A 21227-nucleotide genomic window follows, 5' to 3' on the forward strand; every position below is an offset into this window, starting at 1 on the left:
TCTAAAATTTGACATTCCAAAATTCTTAGACTTAAAAATAATAATCATCATCATCTCAAGGGGACTGTAAGATTGAAAGACTGTTTTTCTAACTTTGAGGGGGAACAGTGCCCTCCTGAAATGAATTATGTAGGCAATTCAATAACTAAAAATGAAACATAAAAACTCACTTATCCTATACTTTAAAAAATCATTTCACTTTATAAATGGGAAACGGAACATTTTAAAAGCCACTTTCCTGTGCATCTGCAGAGCACTGCATTTTATGAAGTACCTCCTCATCTAGAGGCAAGAGCCATGCTATCTCTTCAACTTTTGCTGAAAATGACAACCAGGAACTATCTTAAGAAATTACCCTATGTTCAGACAATAGAAAGACCCTAATCAACTTGTATTTGCAGCCTATTATGAGAGAACTGTCCGGTTTTGCTTTAATATGAGGAAATAAAGAGCCCCAAGGCTTCTAATCAGCCCTTAGTCTCTGCTACTATTTTCTTGCTCAAAATATTCCAATGAAAGCACACAACTTGTACTTCTCTCATTTTCAAACACTGAAAAAAGTGAAATTATTCCTTACACGGATTTACTATTTTTATTTTACATGTCCACTTGTTTGCATGTGTACTGCATGTGCCCACAAAGGCCAGAAGAGAATGTCAGATCCTGTGGAGCTAGAGTTTCAGTGTATTGGATGTGTGTGCTGCCAGATCAGTAAGTGTTCTTAAAGTTCTATTTTCTGGTTCTGGTCCTACCATTCTCTTGCCACCCAAATGTAAACATGAAACAGTCTTACTGTTCGATCCAATTAACACCACGCTTCAATAGTTCCCAGTGGGAAATGCTTTTACACAACACACACACACACACACACACACACACACACACACACACACACACACACACACACAAATTTATTTGCCTATCAGGATTGAAAAGAAGAATATAAGCTGGTGGTTTCTATGGAAATAAGGAGAATGTGGTTCTGAAGATGAATCACAACAGCCACCGGGTGACTCCAAATGTGCCTGAGACCACATTTAGAAAATTAAAAGCGGTTCACAGGTGGGCTTTGGGGTGATTGTGTGTGTGTGTGTGTGTGTGTGTGTGTGTGTGTGTGTGTGTGTGTGTGTGTGTGTTTTCTGATCAACATGGGAAACAGATAGAAAGTGTGGTTCTACCATGTGAGACGTCAGAATATAAAAGTTTATCACTGTGAATGTCTTCCTCTGATAGGAATATCTTGCTGATGATATTGTTTAGTTGCTACTCAGTTAAACAAGTCTTCCCCCCTAGTTTCATAAAAATCATAACCTCTCTGTACTTTATATGTGTGATGTTTTGACCAGGTGGATCTTCTTGATCTGTAGAACTTCTGAGGAAACTTCCTTTTATCAGCGGTTCTCAGCCTTCCCAATGCTGCAACCCTTTAATACAGTTCCTCACATTGTGAAGTACAGAAAGAGAAGCCACACAAACTGGAATCTTATAAAACTGAACAGTCCTTGGTTACAGGAAAGCATTAGCCTATACTCTGCTTGTCTGGAAGTTAGAAAATCTACAATAGTATATAAAAGAATTTTATATAGAGCAAAGCTTTCTTGACTAGGATGAGATAAACACAATACCGAAAAGAACAAAATAGATATTCTTAGTGTTTTCTTCTCTCTTTAAGATCTCTTTCAGGATTCTCAGAATATTCCTCCAGTTAGGTTGTCTTTCCTTGATATGTCTCAAGCCAACAATGTGCCAGTCCCCAATGGATATACCTATAAAATAACTCCTATATATATATATATAAGCTTATATATATATATATATATATATATATATATATATATATATATATATATATATATAAGGTTCAGCAATCATCAAGAATGAGAAATTGGAAAGATTGTAAGAGCCAGAGGACCAGGAACCCTGCTGTAAGATTGTGTCTCCTACAAATGACAGAAAACTTACATGCATAGTATCATAACAACTAGGGTGCCTACATAACACTTGAATAATGGCAATATCATTAGAATTGCCAACATAAAAGGGGGGGATTTCAGAGGACACCATCTTAAGAGAAAGAATGTCAGGGAACTAAGGACTCCTAACAGAGGGAGAATTAATTTTCTCAGGGATGAGCCCCCAAATTGTCTATCTGATACTAAGTGGTTAGCTCTGAAATTATATACACATGAGCAACATTAAACCAATTCAGAAGACTATATTTATACCCTGATGTATTTATACATATACACATACATACAACCGTAACAATCAAGAATAAAAGGATATATTTGAGAGAGAGGGGGAGGCTCTGACATGGGGAGGTTGAATGGAGAAAAGGAATGATGCAATTATATTTTAATTTAAATACTTTTTAAAAGATGAGAAATACAAACAAACCCAAACATAGCATAGAAGTTGGAACATGGTCCTTCAATGAAGCCCTGTGGGATTTCTGACAGCAAACTATGTGAGCAGATCCAGGTAAACAAAACAAGAGTCTTAGAACCTTTCTTCCTCTGTAATACGGGTTGCTCTTGGGATGTGCTTTTGTTCCCCTCCCAGGGGTAGAAAATTGGGATGGGTTTACCTCAGATTACCCATCATCTATTGTTTCTATTCAGATGATGTTTCCAAGCACTGTTCTTCCTTGTGACTGTCTAAACCCATGTGAACTTTGCTCATGATGCTCAGAATATAAACTGTTTGATACCCTTAATTTGCTTCTGGTGTTCAGCCTCACCCTAAGCCTCATTCATGTTCTTGGTGTCCAAGTTTCCATTTCAAGGCAATGCCCAGAAGTTCTTGCATTTTATAAAAGTTGTGTGTTTGAAGGCATTCTCCAAAGATGATGTGGATATGACAGAAACAAAAAGCAAGTAAAATTCCTTCAAATGTTGACATTACTTTTAAAGGGCAGATCAATTTCCAAAACCAAATTATATGAGAAAGTCATTAAAATAAGTCATGCCCAGGCTAAAACATGTGTTTAGGTATGTCATCTGGTCATGTAAATCAACTTGAGCTCAAAGTCAATAATGTTTTGTCTCATAGCAAACTGTTTGCAATAACAAGTACAAATATCAGAAACAAAAGCTGAGTGCGAGAAATTCTGTCACAGCATAGTGTCAGCTGAACAGAGCATGGCCATCTCTATCTTCCCTCTTTATCAATATTATCCAAGCTGAATCTTAGAGTCACATAGAGTTAGAAAGAATTGATAGGATATTTTATTTGGCTTAATAGAAAATATTCATGTAAATAAATGAAAAAGCATTTTCTTGCCTGTGGCCCCAAATTGTTCTCTTCACAAACACAGGTGAATTACACCTCTGTCTGTCCCAATTACATTAGCTATTGAAAATCGATTTTTTAAGAAATTAACATTTTTCAGCCTTTCATCTCTTCTTAGCAAACCTTCAAGGACGTTTACATGCCAAGCCAAAGAAGTCAATGAAACATGGCTACACCTGCACAGAACATTGTTGATCACATGACTTTTACTTAGGAATGGCCACGCCTAACAAGGCTGTGCCAACCTGCTTCACATCCTGATGGAACTACAGAGACGCCCAACTCTCTTAATGTAGGTGGTAAGGTGAACTGTCAAACTGTGTTTGGATGCACCTTGCTGTTCCTCCCACTGTTTCCATTCAAGGGAACCTGGCTCAGAACACAGCACTTAGGAAATATGCAAGGTGGCTTTCCCTGAAAGAACTGCAGGAAGCTTTTCTTGTTCTCTTGCTCCCTCCCCTTCCCATCCTCATCTTCCTTTGCTTCTTCCTCTTTCACAATTCTCTAAAGCACCTTTCTCCTTCCCCACTCCTATAACTTGCCCTGATCCTTTCGCATAGTTTAAATCCAACCTAGGCAGTAAGGTCGGTTTGTTTGTTTGCTTGTTTGTTTGTTTTTTAGCAATTTAAGGAATCCGCTAATCAATTCTGAAAACTTCTTTCACAGTAACATGCGGTTGTCACCCTGTCGCCTTATAGAGAGAACTTGACACTAATGACACATATTGCTCTGTGTCATGCCAACATGACACTTTACCTAAATGAGTTTAACTTCTATCTCCTTCAAGGAGGACACCATACTTACAATGTATCAGGCTAATGATGAGGGCACCATATGACAGACCAAAACAAGTACTGGCTTTCAGTGTTCTCTTCATAAAACAGACCTTATTTTCTCAATTCTTGTCTTCCTCTTCTGGCCCTTGACCTCTGGATAACTCTATTTTCCAAAAGAATAATATTGACAGCAATACATTCTTAACACACTATTAGTAAGGGCAGTTTAATATCACTGAGGCTGACAGCATTACTAGAGAAAATTCTGCCATGTTCTATTTTTTTCTTTTTTCATGTAAGACAAACGGTCACTTGGGCCTGTCTCAATCTCAGCTTTCTAAAGGAAAGTAGATAACAATGTCTTGTTCCCACCTTTCAGCACAATGCATTCAAATATGTAAACATGCTTTTGAAAGATTTTGAGGACTCACTCCAATCATGTCAGAATTCTACCATCTATGTGAGTTGAAATCTCATTGAGTTCATATAGGTGGGAAAAATGCAATTCTGAAATAATTTTCTGAAGGATGAAAAAAAAAGTGTAACCTTAACTGTTGAAATCAGTCTTTGGTATAAATTACCTAGACTAGCTGTGTTTACAAAATTCAAAGGCCTAATAACCATTGTTACCCCTTCACCCTTTATTATCGAGAGAGAATTGAAGCTGAAGATATTACTGTCATCATTATTATTATGCAAAGGCACACCTGCTAGTTACAACTCAATAACTATTGAACATATGGCAATTGCTTTTCATGCTAAAAAAAATAATGGGCATATGTTGTCTGGTTAAATGGCACATGTAATAGATTGGGAAACTGGCTCATAGCCATCGTTAGGTACAGATTTATATTTTCACAAGCAAATGTCCACCACATAACCTTCTCTTGATCTAATTCTGCTCCATAGAACTATTTTGTTTTACAAAGATGTTTTTGTGTTGTCACGGGTCTCCGTCTTCAGAATGCTAATCATTTCCAGGTACAAATATCCCCCACAGGTGCCCGTGATTTTTGCCTGGCCCCTGACATTGCTATAGCACCACTAGAGGCCTTAGAGTTGATTATTCATAATCACACCTATTTAGGGTATCAGATGACAAGGCAAATCAGGAATGGCTTCAGCATGGTCCTCTCAACCTTGTCACCCTAAATATCAGGACATTCTCTTGGTAAACATGCTCACAACATAAATAAAAGGAATCCTGTAAAGATAGGAGTATCTATCGGTATCATATCTAAAAATCCCGCTGTAGAGCTTTCAGATACTTTTAGATACCATTTTCTTAGGCATGGACTTACTGGAGTGAGCTTCTTCTAAGTGTTGAAGTGGAAAAGGAATTGATTCACAAAATTAGGTGTACTTCAGAATCTGTGAAGATGTGAGGATAATACTATAAGGGTCCCAAAAGTTATAGCCATGATAAAATGGAATGTGTGTGTGGATTGTAGCTTCTATTTTCATAGTTTTGTGATGCTTGATACAGAAAAATGCAAAACTCGTATGTTTTGTGACATCTGCATTAATAGTTAATGTGTTCCTTTTGCCTTTTACCATTTGATTTACAAATAAAAGAATATAAACAACAGTAAGGAATTTCCTGATATCAGTGTGAGTTTGATGCTTCTGATTATATTAAAAATAGAAGTGACCTATAACACTTCTAAATCTTCAATTACTTCAGGACACACTGTCTTTTCACAAGTCGGGGCTCACAGAATATTTCCACCACCCTTACAAGAACAGTGTCTAATTTTTAAACTGACAGTAACCACAGGAAATTAAAAGGCATTTTCTTAGAGAAACTCTTAAATATGTTCCCCAGTACCAACATTATTCTCTAGACACCATCAAATATTTAGTAATAGCCCTTGGCAGTTTGAGAAGGGAAAGATGTCTTTTAATAAACAGTCTGGGTTAAAGCCTTTGCCTTTCCTTTTTCCCTCTCTACCAACACAATGTGTGGTACAAGCTCCAAATCTTCTAGTTTTGAGACTGAATCATTAGTCCATGAAGATTCAGTGTGAGACTAAGTTACTTTTTAGACACTATTTTCTTCTCATGTGCAGTGTTGTTCACAGAATATACAGCTATGAACGTTCTGGCAACAATCCAGAGCTTAGAGAGAAGACAGGAGATACAGCTACAGCAGTTACCAAATATCAGAAAAATGTTGCAGAAAATCAATATGGATCAGCCTTTGCAATAGGAGTCGTGGAGGGTCCCTGAGAAAACCATTGCAGTGGAATACGAAGAGCTGACATGAGGTTGCATGGAGTCAAATGGAAGGAATGTGAATTTTAAAATGACTGGCAAGAAAGCATACCTGCTCTGTAAAAAGGCCATACAACTTCCTGGGGGGTCAGAGAAGGGTTTGCCAATGAGTATGAATGCTACAATAACACAGAAGCAGAAATGCTAAGATGGATTCTGATAGGGTCCTGGCTAGGAAGGCCAGCCAGAGAGCCAGAAACCAAGTAAGCAAGCAGAGAGGAGTGGAATCAAGGAGTTGGGAGATAAGGTGAGAAGGAAGCCTTCATAATGACATTTATCTGAAGTGCTGGCAAGGTGAATCAACTCTGGTATCAGACTTCCATTAGGAAGGTCACCATGAAAGCTTCTTTTTACTATATGATGTTTCTAACCTTTTCTTTAAAAAAGTGAACTTTCTCCCACTAATGTTCTCAGAGACCTCAAATTAAAACAAACAAACAAACAAATAACATACCTAAAGTGGTTCATTACCAACACAGACTTATGGACATGATGATCCACGTTTCATTGCAGGTAGACACAAGAATTCATCATACCCAAATCTATCAGTGATAGAAAGCTCAGGTGCCTGCAATGACATGTCACCAGAGGCTGGGGGATGGTAAGTCAAAGACCAGATAGCTCTCAGCTCCTCTAATGATTCAACAACACACCTTAGCCACAGCTCTCAGCTTCTCTGATGATCCTACAGTATGCCTTACCCTTTAGAGTAAAAGCTGAGAAGAAAAAAAAAACATTCCACCGTGGCTTTTCATAAGAAACAAGAGAAAAGGATTGAATGACACTTGGTATTTGCCTGCTAGACAGCTGATATTCCACATGGCAATGAAGAATAAGGCAGCCATGTGTATCCAGGTAACCTCAGGTTGAAGTTCATGTAAATGTCTGAAATTAGGTCATTTCTCTCTCCTAGAAACACAAGAGTTAGTATGTTCTCTTCATCGTACTTTGACATTTCACAAGTGTATTTACATAGATACAGTTCACTGATAGATAGGTGCACAGCTGTGTTGTATAGGACAGCGAACTTTATGTAACATTTGAACCCCTCAGTGTAGGTCTCCAGCTCTACTTCACTAGTTGTTTGATCATGAATAAACAGCCAGTGTCTTCCCAACTGATTTCTTCAGTTCTAACGTAGAAGCCTGCTGATCGAGAGAGATGATGGATGAAGACAAACAGCAAGATGCCTTCCCTGAAAGAGGGACTCCCTTATCCCTGCTTTCCTTCCTTTATCCCTGTGGAGTCTGCCAGGAAAGCAACAGTTGTGCATAGGTCACATTATCGGACTACGTTCCTGAATCTATCAAGGGGATCATTTTCGCCTCTCGATCCATGCCAACATAAACCTGTGTGGTGACAGAAGAGTTCTGCAACAGTTCCGCGAATCATGTACAAATGAAAGTGTTCACCAACCACATGGCTTTTCCTTCGGAATGAAGAATAAGCAGTTGCATCCATGTGTTATCCAGACACTCCCAGCTTTTAGGAGCACTCACCTCCTTATGAATCTCTGAACCCTTTAAATATCGAATCAGTATCTGGGGCTATGAAATGTTATCTGCCACAGTGCTAGGAATCACTAAGTATATACACAGATGAGGGGCATCTGGTACTTCAGTAGTCAGATCATGAATGCTATGAACCCACAGCCCTATTTACTTTTATAAGCTCTCTCTCTGTCTCTGTCTCTGTCTCTGTCTCTCTCTCTCTCTCTCTCTCTCCCTCTCTTTCTCTCTCTCCTTCCTACAGTGTACAGCATTCCCAGTGTTGGATGAGCTTCTCCCTCAAAGTCCTAGAAGGATTCCAGCTTGAAAATCAAGATTCTTAGGAGATCTTGTGGCAATCACAGATCTCACTCATCCTAGGCAGTTACTGCAGAAAGAGAACCAGCAAATCCTCTCTTTTAGTCAGCTGTAGAGAGGAGCAGAGCAAAGGGCATAAGCCTGTTCGTTAAGCTATTAAGTGAGCTTTACAAAAAGAACAATAGCCAGATTGCACTGGAGATTCTAGGAACCCTGGAGTTACTAGACCCTTGAGGCTTGGCCCCTCGACAGTTAGAGTAGTCCCAGAATAGTGATTTCTCAATCAGAGGAGCAGGACAGGAAACCAGCAGTTACTCACTCCACAAAGCAGGGTGTACACCTTCAGTAGACCTTAACCAGGAGGCTGGAAGATTCCTGGGGAGCCTCTGTTCCCTGTCATAATGAAAGCTTAGAAATGCTGGTTCTGCTGTGATCAGAGGAATCATCATTATCACCAGCAGAAGCAGCAGCAGCAGCAGCAGCAGCAGCAGCAGCAGCAGCAGCAGCAGCAGCAGCAGCAGCAGCAGCACCGTAACCACAGAGCAAATCATCTGGGCAGCAAGAGGGAAAGCCAAGCCAGAAAGTGAGATATGCACTTCCTTCTGGGATACCGCTTTTGGTTCTCTGAGCTGCTACCAGATAGTGCCAATCACAATCATGATGAGTCTTCTCATATCAGTGAAAATAATCAGGACGATTTTTCTCATAAGACGCCCTATGCCAGTGATTCTATTTTGTAGCAAGTTGACATGAAACCAAATATAACATTCCCTAACCAAGCCTCTTATTATGCTAGAGAAGAAAAACGTCTATGGCCAAGGTGCCCAAAACAAGGCTGTGTGCGCATGTTCAGTGACACAGCTATGGAATATGCCTTGTCAGCGTTCAACAGACTAGCCAGTAGAGAAATCAGAGGGTCACAGAAATGACAGTAGAAATGATATTAGCACCTCGAGAGTGGTGCCACCTGATAATGGATTTGACAGACACAGTTGCCAGCGACACAGTGGAAACTAGATCTGGTATTATTTAGATGGTCTCTTCTGGTTGCAGTAGATCTGGACAGCCAGAGATGGCAAGAGTTCATTCAATTTTGCAGCATGAGAAAATTGTGTCTGTAAATGAAACTGCAGTGTCCTCTTTGTGGTATTGGCTGCTTGCACAAACACATTCAAGACTGTAGGTTGGTTGTTCAGCTGAGACAGTGGCTATGTCTGCTATTGCTATGTAACTAATATCTCACCCATGTATCCTTATGATGATAACAACTATGATGACCTACTCAATCAATATGTGTGAATGAATGAATGAATGAATGAAGTATGTCACATAGCAGGAAAATATAAATATGAGGCAATTGCTTTGGAGGTCGTATACCATGTCTCATAGGTGGAAAGGATATTGGGTGGCCAATGCTTAAAAAAATCACCTTAAACAGCTAGAAACATTGAAAAAAATCAATAGAAAATTTTGTTATACATGTAAAAATGCATACTCAAAAAATGTAAGTAAAAGGGAGAGGCCCCTGATCTTTAGAAATCTCTGATAGCCAGGATGCTTTCTTTCAGCCAGTCCTCACCTCTCATTCACACACCAGAGAAAAGAAGAATACAAGATGTTTCTATTATGTCTGTATACTTGAGATGGATGCAGGGAGCACTGCAATGCCCAGCTCAGGTACACACCTGGTGTTCATCCACTGAATGAGGGCATTGGTGGAATTTTAACAAGCCTATTGGTTAAGGGTAAAATGCTGAATGGTCATCACTTTCCCATTAATGGAAACAATACCTGTATGGAGTCTTAACGCCTTTATCTTTAGGGAGATGCATGATATCCACCTTATACCCTCACACCGGATTCTGCTTCACCTTACATTCAGCATGCTGCCAGCCGCAGCAGTCTGAAGCTGCGATCCAAGCCCTCTTTGAACCATGAGAAGTAAGTATCAGAAGGATTTGCACACATTGCACATTAATGAATGGTTGTTAGAACCTGGCGTCATAAAATGCTTAATATGTACAGTATTATGTAAATATCAAGGAAGGTCTCTGGTAATGAACTCAAAGACAAACACAAAGAATCATGCCTCTAATAAGCTGCCCTTCCTTGCTTATAGGTCATGAGGGCTGAGCACAGGTATAAAAGAAATTCATCACTTTGTCAATTAAGCTTCAGAATTTATGCTACCCAAAGGACCAAGTAGTATCCTGACCATGTTCTGTACAGTCTAAATTACCATATACTAAAACAAGGATATAAGCTAACTTTAGAACCTGTGTGCTCTCACACCAGCTTGCCTGAAACTAAGCAGAGATAAATGAATTTGTGTGAGAGTCTCATTAGCAGTTACTCTATGCTTTTTCTTGAGGTACTGGGACTCAAATCCAAGGTAATTTGCCAACTTGGTAAATTTTCTAACACTGAGCTACATGCCCAGCAAGACATCTTAATATTCTGGACTAAGAGTCTATCCAGCCTGTTTCACCTGCCTGGATTCAAATGTATAAAGTTCTGTCATGAGGTTGACTCTGAAACCTACAGTCACAGTTGTAAAAACTCTGCAGTCGTTTCCCAGTGTTGAGTGAAGGTCCACTTTAGGGCTTCCATTAACAAAATATCCAAGGAAGCACCTGACTGGGACCTATGTACACATTCCATAAATTCTAAATCATCCTTAGGTTATCATACCCAATACAGTGTAAACACTATGTAAATATAGCTGCTATACTTCATTGGGGAATAATGAGAGGCAATATTTTGATAACTACAGGTACAAGTTTAAAAACACACTTGTCCCACATTTTTTTTTTAGCATGCAGGACTGGCTGAAACTAAGAGATGAATATAATATAAAATAAATCTTGTTTAATATATAAAAATACAAACACTTCTGAACAAGATTCAGAATTGGCTTATCTTCATTTCTTCCATAACCAAACAGGAAACAGTAAGGTCTTATAGATATATAATAAGTTAAGTGCATGTTGTTATATGGGAAGTCCATTCTAGGAGCAGATGCTTGATCCTCAAATAACAAAATAAAGCACATTAAAGGCTATCTGTTCTGCTTCATGAATAGTAGCATCAGTCAATAGATGTGTCTCGAATGTTTTAATCTAAATGCAACATATTGTGACTTGTTCTAGTGGACCCACAAAAGTCTGTGGTCAGAACGCAATTAAAGAGATTTTTTAATCTAATTATAAGCAAAGTAACTTTCTTAGTAAAGTGGGGAAAGGAAGCCAAACCTCTAATCTTACAGTCTTTATGCCCATCTACTGGCTGGGACTATCAAAACAAGGGTATAATTTCCATCATTTATAAATCAGTCTGTGACTATTTCCAACAGTTTCCTCTAGATACACACACATGGACATATACCAAAAATAAAATACATAAACCACAAGAAAGGAAACCATAATATATAAGCAAAAGACCAATAAGACAAAAAAATGCCCAACCAAAGCAATATGAGGCAAAAAAACTTCAAAAGTAACATCGAGTTTGTTTTATGTTGGTCATTTACCGTTGGACATGGGGGCCCATCCTTAAGTGTGATTACTATAGCCAGCAAGATTCCATTGGAAAAAACATTTTTTTCCTTTGTAAGTTGAGGTCAACTATAGATAATTTCTTTGTTAGGGATGGGAGTCCATCTGTGTCCATTTCCCCCTCTCAGGGTTGAGACCCCACCTGGCTTGAGCCTCTGCAGGTCCTGTGTGTGCTGCCACAATCTCCTTGAGTTCCTATGTGTACTAGTCCTGTTGTGTCTGGACGACACTTTTCTTTGAGTTATTCATCTCTTCTGACTCTTCACTATCTTTCCACTTCCTCTCTCACATAGCTTTCTGAACCCTGAAGGGAGACGTTTGATAGGGACATTCCTTTTAGAACTGAGTGTTTTAAAGTCTCTCGCTCACTGAACATTGTTCTATTGGGAGTCTCTCTGTTACTTTCCATCCACTTCAATCTGTTATAAAGTCCTTGAAAATCACTCTCAGTTTTTCTTTTTAAAACCCAGTGGAACAGGAAAAGCACAAAGATATTTACCAAGCCCTTGAGATGTGCCAGAGTTACAGAGGTAGTTTTAAATTTTGATATCAGTTAGTTATTTTAGAGGTAGGCTTCATTATCTCTATGGATGGTGAATAAGCTGAAGTTCCAAGGAGTGTCAGAAAAGCATTGGTAATGTAAGAACATTAAGGACATCGTGAGTCATGTGTTCATGATGTTCCTTTCAGTGTCTGTTGGCACATTAGTGGGTTCTCCTTTTGGAACTCCTCTTTGGCCAGGAGAATCCTTTCTCCATCTCTACATGTCCATCTGCCTAGTGAGTTTCAGGAGTGTATATGTAGAAGCAAGTGGAAATGAAAAGCCTATAAAGAAGGCAACAGAGGAGGAGAGAAATTATTCATCATCTTCACAAGACAATAATAGACTCTAGCTAGCTACTATGCAGGAAGGCACAGTTCATATGTGCATACAGAAGTCGTCTCAAGCCTTAAGCTTCGGAGATAGGGTGGTTTTGAGACCATAGCAGACAGCTCAGCACCCCCCATGCCACTGCAGAGCAGAATCTGAGACTGAAGCCAGCCTCATTAGCTTGGCATCTGGCTTTGTGTTTTCTAAGTGGTTCTTGGAAGAATTAATTAACTTAATTTATATGAAGCTCTTTAAACATTATCTGATAGGAAAGCAATACATACACACACACACACACACACACACACACACACACACACACACACACACATCATTTATTGTTATTCACATTTAACTTGAAAAATAATACTGAATACAAAGCCTGACTGTGAGACCATCCAACAAAAGAGCATAGTCACCATACTGCCACACTGACAGTGACCCCCCAAAATATAAATCTAATATACCCCACATTGGCTAGTCATAGGCATTCCAAGTAACAATATAAGTACCTTTTTTAAAAAAAATAAAATTAAGATAACCCAGTGTTATTAATAGGTGATGAACAGGCAAAGTAAGTGTAGGTAAGTAATAAAATCTTGAATATATTTCTATTATTAGTGTCATATACACAAACTTGGTTTTAGCAATTTGGATCTGACTCACACCTTCAAAGACACTGCTCATGTTCTTCCCAAAATACACAGAATAAGCAGAGATCTTTAGATGGTTATACAATCATAAATGCTGGGAATGGGTGCAACTTTATTACAGACAAAGCAAGGCCAACTTAGCTCACAGTAAGATACACCCTTTTTGGTGAAAGTAGACCACCAAGAGATTAGAAAAAGTTCACTAATTCCTCTACAGGCTACATGAACACTGGAAAAATAATTAGTGACCCTGTATATATCTGTGCTCACATGGAGCTGAAGGAGCAAGCCAACTCACTGCAAAGGTGAGTTTTGAAAAAGGACTGACAATAGTTAAGAGCCCATCCTTTCCTGTCCACTCTAGCCTCTAAATACACTATTTATAAAGCCACTGCTCTGCCACTGGTAAGTAATCATGCTACATTGTTCCCATATGTGGAAATTAATGGGGCAGGTGCTGGCTGCAAGCTTCACTAAAACTCAATATGAAAGGTTCTGATTTTATTTTTTATAGCAGGGAGAACAGAGGGGTCTTGCTATGTACCAACTCAAATTCTAAATTATTACCAGGAAAAAATCCATAGTTTCCTCTATCTTTATGCTCATACACATGATTTATAGTAGATTATTTTAAGATACAGAGAGTTTACTCTCTCTAAGTCATTTCTCACTGTCTGGGATAACCTGTGTGATACAGTACCTGGTGAAATGTTATCAAAGGAAGCTGTTGATCTAGTTCTAGTCAAAGAACTTGCTTAGACCAGAAAAGCCTAGCTTTTAAAAGGAAAATACACTCATGCGTATTATCCTTTGAATAAGATCAAAAGCATATATTATCAACAACACATCTAGTTTTAAAATAAGGGAGTTTCTACTGTCTGTATTGTTGATTGTGTACTGAGCTGGATTCAATGGATAAAATTATATTTCCTGGAATAATGAAACCCTTATTTGTGTTGAGGTTGACTCTCTTTTTTACAGTAGAATAAGATTACCCGAAGGAAGGGAAGCTACTTGGAACAAGTTGATCAGACAATGATTTGGGGAAAAGGATATCAATTTATATTCCAGAAGTATCCACTATGTAATTTCTATTTAAGTAAACTTCTCAACAACTAAACAAATTATTGTACATGAAGAGAAAGGGCTTGCAATGAGTATAACTGATTTGAGTGCACTGAGCCAGTTCATTGACTCTGTAGTTTCACAGGTAAGCAAAGAATAGGCACTCCATAATAGTAAGAGTATGCATGTATGCCTGACTTAAAATAAGTCTCTCTGGAGATAGTGCACATCAAGGAATTAGAACATGTACACAGGCAAGTGTATGCTGATTCTACCAAGGATGCTTATGAAAAACTAGCCTAATAAGAAGCCTGATTATAACCACATAAACTCTAACTGTTCAAAACATGATCCAACATTGCAAAGACCTGGGAATCTTTTGTTTCCCATTAATTAACTAGCTGCATATATTTCCTTCTTAAGTTATATTTTCTATTCCGGGATCATGTATCTCCATTATGAAATAATGACTCATATGATTAGGCTTTAAAGTTGTGGACCTATCCTTCAAATCAAGAGGTGAATGAGAAGAGGTAAGGCATTCCAGGATTCCATATTGTCTCTTCGTCTCTCCTCAGGGCTCCTGGAGACTCCTGTATTTAAAGGACTTGGAGACTGATCTGCTATTTAAGACACAGAGACAGAACAAGTCTCTGAAATCCCTGGAAACTATGATATTACTTAGGAATGATACATAGGATAGTTCTAGTTCTTACCCATTGTAGTTGGTACAGCAGTAAATATGGACATATACAAAGTTCTGCAGAATGACGATGTGGAGTCATTCAGATATACACCTACAAGTTTTATAGATGTGTCATGGAACTGAAGGGTCTCTATTGATCAACAGCATAAACCTGCATAAATAACTTTAGAAAATCCTACCAATAATGCTTAAATCTAATACTACTTTTACCCAAGTATCAGGGTACAAAATAAGAAGACAAAGATTAATAGTCTCTTATATGCCAGTAAGCATTTTGCTTAGCTATAACCTAGGAAACAATGATTCCATTCACAATATTCTCAAAAATCTGAGAACTAGACCTCTATGATTAAAACTTTAAAACATCAAAGAAGATGGTAGAAATAGACTCCTTATGCTAATAGATTAGTAGAATTAATATAAAAATGGATGCATTATCAAAGGCATTTCCATAGAGTTACTGAAATCTCCATTATAAATTTATAGAACTTTGACATAACTAAAAAAATTATGAAATTTATGTAGAAGCACAAAAGATTACAAAGAGCCAAAGCAATTTTATGTAGAATAAACATGGCCACAGAAATCCTAATACCAGATCTCAAAGAATACTACAGAGCCATAGTAACAAAGTTTCTATGGGACTAGGACAAAAGACAGACATGTAGAGCAATAAAATTGAATATATGACACAGAAATAATCACAAATAGCTACAGCTATTTAATTTTCCACAAAGGTGTCAAAATATACACTGGAAGAAAGATACCTTCTTGATCAAATGATGTTGAGAAAGGTAGAGTCTCACATGTCGAGGAATAAAGCTAAATCCATATCTCTCATCCTATATAAGAACATATTTATTCAAATGTGTTAGAGATCATAATGTAAGATCTGAGTCATTAAACTACTAAGGAAAACATAGGTAAAACATTTCAACTTAAGGGATAGACAATGACTCTCTGAAAAAAAAAAAACAAGAATCTAGTAGCATAGGATAAAATCTTCCATTTTCCAAAAATTGAAAAATGGGATTACACGGAATTAGAAAATATCTCCACTGCAAAACAATCAATAACCAGAGTGGTGAGGCAGCTTTCAAAATTGCAGAGACTCTTTCCATAAATACTCCATACATCCAAACAGGGGCTATTATCTAGACAATAAAATGAACTACAAAAAACAACCCCTAAAGAACAATTCACCTAACCCAAAACCATACTAACAACCTGAATAGACTATTCTCAAAAGAATAGTTTTTCAGATAGATATTTTAAAAAGTGTTTAACATCTTAATCCATCAGAGAAATTCAAATAAAAACTTCTTTGAAATTCCACATCACTCTAGAAAGAACAGCTATTATCAGTTGGGGTTGGGCTCAGTGGTTAGGAGCACTGACTACTTATCCACAGGACTCAGCTTCAATTTTCAACATCCACACAGCAGCTCACAACCTTTTGTAAACTAAATTCTAAGAGTTACAAATATCTGTCCTGACCCTGCCAGCACTGTCAACACACAATTGAACAGATACATGAAAAGCAAAATACCCATACACATAAAAATATTTTTTAAGAAATAAAATAAATGGAAAAAAAAAACAAGTCTATAAGGAATGGGGACCTTTGTACACTGCTACAGAGGGTGAAACTGATACAGCCACTATAGAAATCAGCAGAGGTTCCTCAAGACCAAACACACACACACACACACACACACACACAAACCTGGAAACAGAGCTCTCTGATCTTATCTCCTAAGTTATTTTTTACAATTCTGCTACAAAATACCTTGAAAAATTAGTGTCCTTTTAGGTGCCTCCTCAGTCTGTAGGTTAAATTTCCCAGTTCTTTAGAATGGTACATAAGACGGTCCATGATAGAGTATTTTCTACTTCTCCAGCGTGGGCTCTTGTTTTATACCCTCAAACAGCATAGACCCTCCCTAAAGTTATCACCATCAGGCCTATCTACCTATCGTCTCCCATTCTCTGCCTTTGATGAACATTTCACTCACTTTTCAAAACTCTTTAATCATTCCTCTGTATTCAACCAGCCAGAAACAGAATTGAAATATTTCTGAATTTTTACAATAGTTAAGGCTGTCAAGATACATAGTATCTTTAAAGCTTTACTGCTAATCCAATAACAAGAAATGTTTTTGAAGAGAATGGATTCTAGTTTGTCTTTGCATCTGAAAAATCTAGAATTCCCTTGTGATATGAATATCTATGTGAATAAATGGATAAATGCTGAGCCAAAACTAACTCAAAAATAAAGCATAGGCCAAGATCACATCACAACATACATGACTATATAGAAACTGAAAACATTCCTTTTAACAACAGTTCTACAGTGTATTTCTCCTTCTCTCTCTTTCGTTATCTCTTAAGCAGCACCAACCAGTGCAATACAAACTTTCTAAGTGTCCCACTGACTTTGAATAATAGAAGAATGCATGTTAGATCTATAACTTCCATCATCACAAGAACATGGTATCTGAGGGTGTGTGAGTGCTTATATTATGTTTTTCTCATTAATCTGAGAACTGACAAAGCCAGTCCTTTATGTAGTCATAATAAAAGATAAAGGATTAGCCAGCACACATGACTACATGGTGTAACAACTGAATACAACTTCTGATTGACTTCAAGGTGGGCAGAGTAGTCTAAGGTAAATGTGAGAACCCAGTTTGGAGCTCAGGTGCCATGTACTCAGATTTGGCTCAATAAGAGGATCATTCATTTTTCTATGAGATGATTTTACTTTACTTCAGAGGAATATTAATGTTTACATTTAATCTCAATTGAAGAGAAGGAAGAGGAAAAGAGAGAAAGAGACAGAGATGGAGGACTAAATGAAAGTGGCCTTTTCATTCATCTTCACAAATGATTTTTCTTATTTGAATAGCCTGCACCCAAGCCCTCTACACTGATATGCCTGCTGATTTCCTGACTAGTATTTAACTGCCTAGTTTTGTCATCATATTTGCAACAGTATCATTACAAGTTGTACTAACTTGTTTTGTTGACCACCTTGATACTAAATTTTGGACATGTTTTTTTTTTTTTCTTTTCTAAAATTATGAGTCTATTTGTACAATGCCTGATCCTCCCAATATTGCTTGACATTTCTAATTTACTCTGCTTGCAGGGATGATCAGCATTTGGCTTAGGAAGGCCTCTCCATGAAACTACTCTGTCATTCTCGAATGTTCTTCCCTCTGCTCTGGGAAAGTGATCCCATCTGATAGTTCCTGGAGCCCAGCTGTCTCATCCCTTTTCCAGGCACCCAGTAGAGAGGCCCCCAATCTCTTCCCTGCAGTTTCCCAGGAAGTACCTAACCACCCATGTTTCACTAATGAGAGCCCTGTTCACAGTAAATGAGAATGGCCAGCTGTAGGCAGAGCCCAGCAGAAAGTTGAAAGCTTCCTACCAACTATTTCTACATTTTAAACATCCTGACATTTTGCCTTACTCCCAACACATTTCCTGTTTTTACTTTGTGACTGACTAGAATATAAAACATAACAGGTACAAACAGCTGAAGAGAAGCAGTGAGGTGCTTGATGACATAAAGAACCTTGCTTAAAAACAAGACAATGGAAAAAAGGTTTCTGAAAAAGATCCCGAACTCAAGTTCCAGCAGATTTGGCCAATTTATTCAGCTTCTCTTCTCTTTTTTTTCATCATAGAGAACTTTGCAATTGCATAACTATATAATGTGGGGACCAGCAACCCATCCCATTGGAAAACAAAAGGAACCTGTGCACCCAGAGAACAGAGAAGACAACATTCTTCAGTTACATGAGGTTCAGTTTCTAGCCTAAACCATCTGATCATTTGGAGACTTTGTTCTTCTGATGGACACACTTTGAATCAAGGTGGAAGAAAAAGTACCAGTAAGTGCATAGAAAAAACTTAAGAAGGAACAGTGAATAAAGGATGAAAAGATAATAAATAAAATGATAAAATATTACAGCTTTAAAAATGGTGAGACTGAATAATCCATTTAACTTATGATATCAATTAGCTCGGAGCACAAAGTCATGATCATAGACGTTGACATATTATTTGACTACATTCAAATTCATTCCTGACTAAAAACATATGCAGGAATCAGCAGATTATCTCAAAGGAAAAGCTAGACTTTTTCCAATTTTGATAAAGAACAACAAAAAAGCCAAAACTTTTAATGGTATTTTTATTTAAATTTATACAATATATTTTGATTATATTCTCTTTTCTCCATTTTCTCATAGATCCTCTCCATCTCCTCTACTCACCAAAATTCATTCATTCATTCATTCTCTCTCTCTCTCTCTCTCTCTCTCTCTCTCTCTCTCTCTCTCTCTCTCTCTCTCTCTCTCAAAAAAAAATAAATAAAAACAACAGGAAAAACAACATGCCCTGGAGTATGGTTGCTACACCCACTGAGATTTCATTGGAGAAAACTGATGTTTCCTTTCTCATTGGGCATCAATTGCATATCGGTCAGAGGTGGGACTTGGTATCCACTTCCCCTTGTCAGTGCTGGGATTTTGTCTTGTTTGAATCTGCACAAGTCTTACGTGTACTGCTGTCACAGTCTCTTGTGTACTGTATAGAAACATCCCCTGCCAATAAAAACTTTGATTGGCTAATGAGCTGAGGCAGGAAATGAAAGGTGGGAGTTCAAGTATATAAAGAGGAACCCTGGACTATAGTAAGGTGGTGAAAGAGATTAGCTCCTAACTCTGATAAGACAGAGACATGAAGCTGAAAAGAGGAAACCAGCCATGTGGTACTCATAGACTAGAATAAATGGGTGAAGTTATGCATTAGTCAGGGAACAAGTTTAAGCTTATGGTCTAGTCATTTATTCATATATAATTAAATCTTGGATTCATTATTTCAGGAACTTGAACACGAGTAGAAAAGCCTGCAGTTATACAAATGCTCACCACATAGAAAGACACACCATTACAGATCAAAAAAGTGAATTCCAGCCGGGCGTAGTGGAGCACGCCTTTAATCCCAGCACTCGGGCAGCAGAGGCAGGAGGATTTCTGAGTTCGAGGCCGGCTTGGTCTACAAAGTGAGTGCCAGGACAGCCAGGGCTACACAGAGAAACCATGTCTAGAAAAACCAAAACAAACAAACAAACAAACAAACAAACAAAAACAAAAGTGAATCCCATGAGTATGTCTCTAACTCAGTCTTGAAATGTACTAAGTTCCCATGGAAAAAATGTCAACAGAAGTTGTTTTGGAAATAGGTAACCTTGACCCAGATTTTATAAGGAGAATTAAAGACCCAAGCACAGTGGAACTGTTTGTAAAGAAAACAGAATGATAGTAGAATAATCCTAAAATAACTCAAAATATACTTCCATATGAATTTATTGAAACAAGTAGTACTATCAATAACAGACAGATTAGGGTGGAAAATCTACAAGGTTAGATAGGGAAAAAAACAATGAAAAATTAAAGTACTGCATGTGGTAAAGATAAAGTTCCAAAATAAGTATAGAAAAGCAATTATTTTATAAATGATATTGTCACAGCTACTATTTTTAGGACAAATTTCAGCTCAATTAAAACAATTATTTTACATTCTGAGATGCAGAAATCGTTTTTACTTTATTACTGAACACTAGAACCTATGAAAGAAAAAGAATTGGTACAACTCTATGCATCAGAGTAATTGCTTCTCTGTTTCACGTAGCGCTAAATGGAGAGTGAAAAGACAGACAGTACAAAGAAAATGCCTGCCTTCTCTCTGGAATGTACATGTTGGGTTTCACCTTACACATTAGAGACCCTATAAAAGCCACAACTAATAAAAAAAACAACAATGTATGCAAATGTACTTCACTAAAATTAAAGCACAAATGGTATCTCCACACGTCACGCACCCTGAGCACATTACTAGGTTGAAATAGGGAAGTTTAAGTTACGTTGAAGATTTTTTTCAACTATAAAAATGATAAGGATCTATCAATCCGATCACACATTTAATAGGTACAATATAGAGAGTCCAGATTGCTATCTGTACAAAATAATGTAGCCTCTATGGACAATAGTTTACAATATCATCAAAGTGAAAAATGCACCTGCATCATTTAATCAAAGTGCTTTCATTTCTAGAGATTGTCCTGTAATGTATTTATTAGAAATACACTTAGAAATTATAAAAAAAAAAAGCTTTCCACACTAGCTTTATTTATTTGTCTTTTTGTTGGTAGGTTTAGGAA

The 21227-nt window shown here is 37.6% G+C and overlaps 1 protein-coding gene across 21 annotated transcripts in view; it reads right to left on the reverse strand.

The window, feature by feature from the left end:
* Positions 1–21227, reverse strand: part of Nrg1 (neuregulin 1) — a 1084158-nt gene that overhangs the window by 826239 nt on the left and 236692 nt on the right. The gene's annotated exons all lie outside the window — the stretch shown is intronic.

The sequence above is a fragment of the Mus musculus genome, chromosome 8 (genome assembly GCF_000001635.26).
Source record: "Mus musculus strain C57BL/6J chromosome 8, GRCm38.p6 C57BL/6J".
Lineage (NCBI taxonomy): Eukaryota > Metazoa > Chordata > Mammalia > Rodentia > Muridae > Mus > Mus musculus.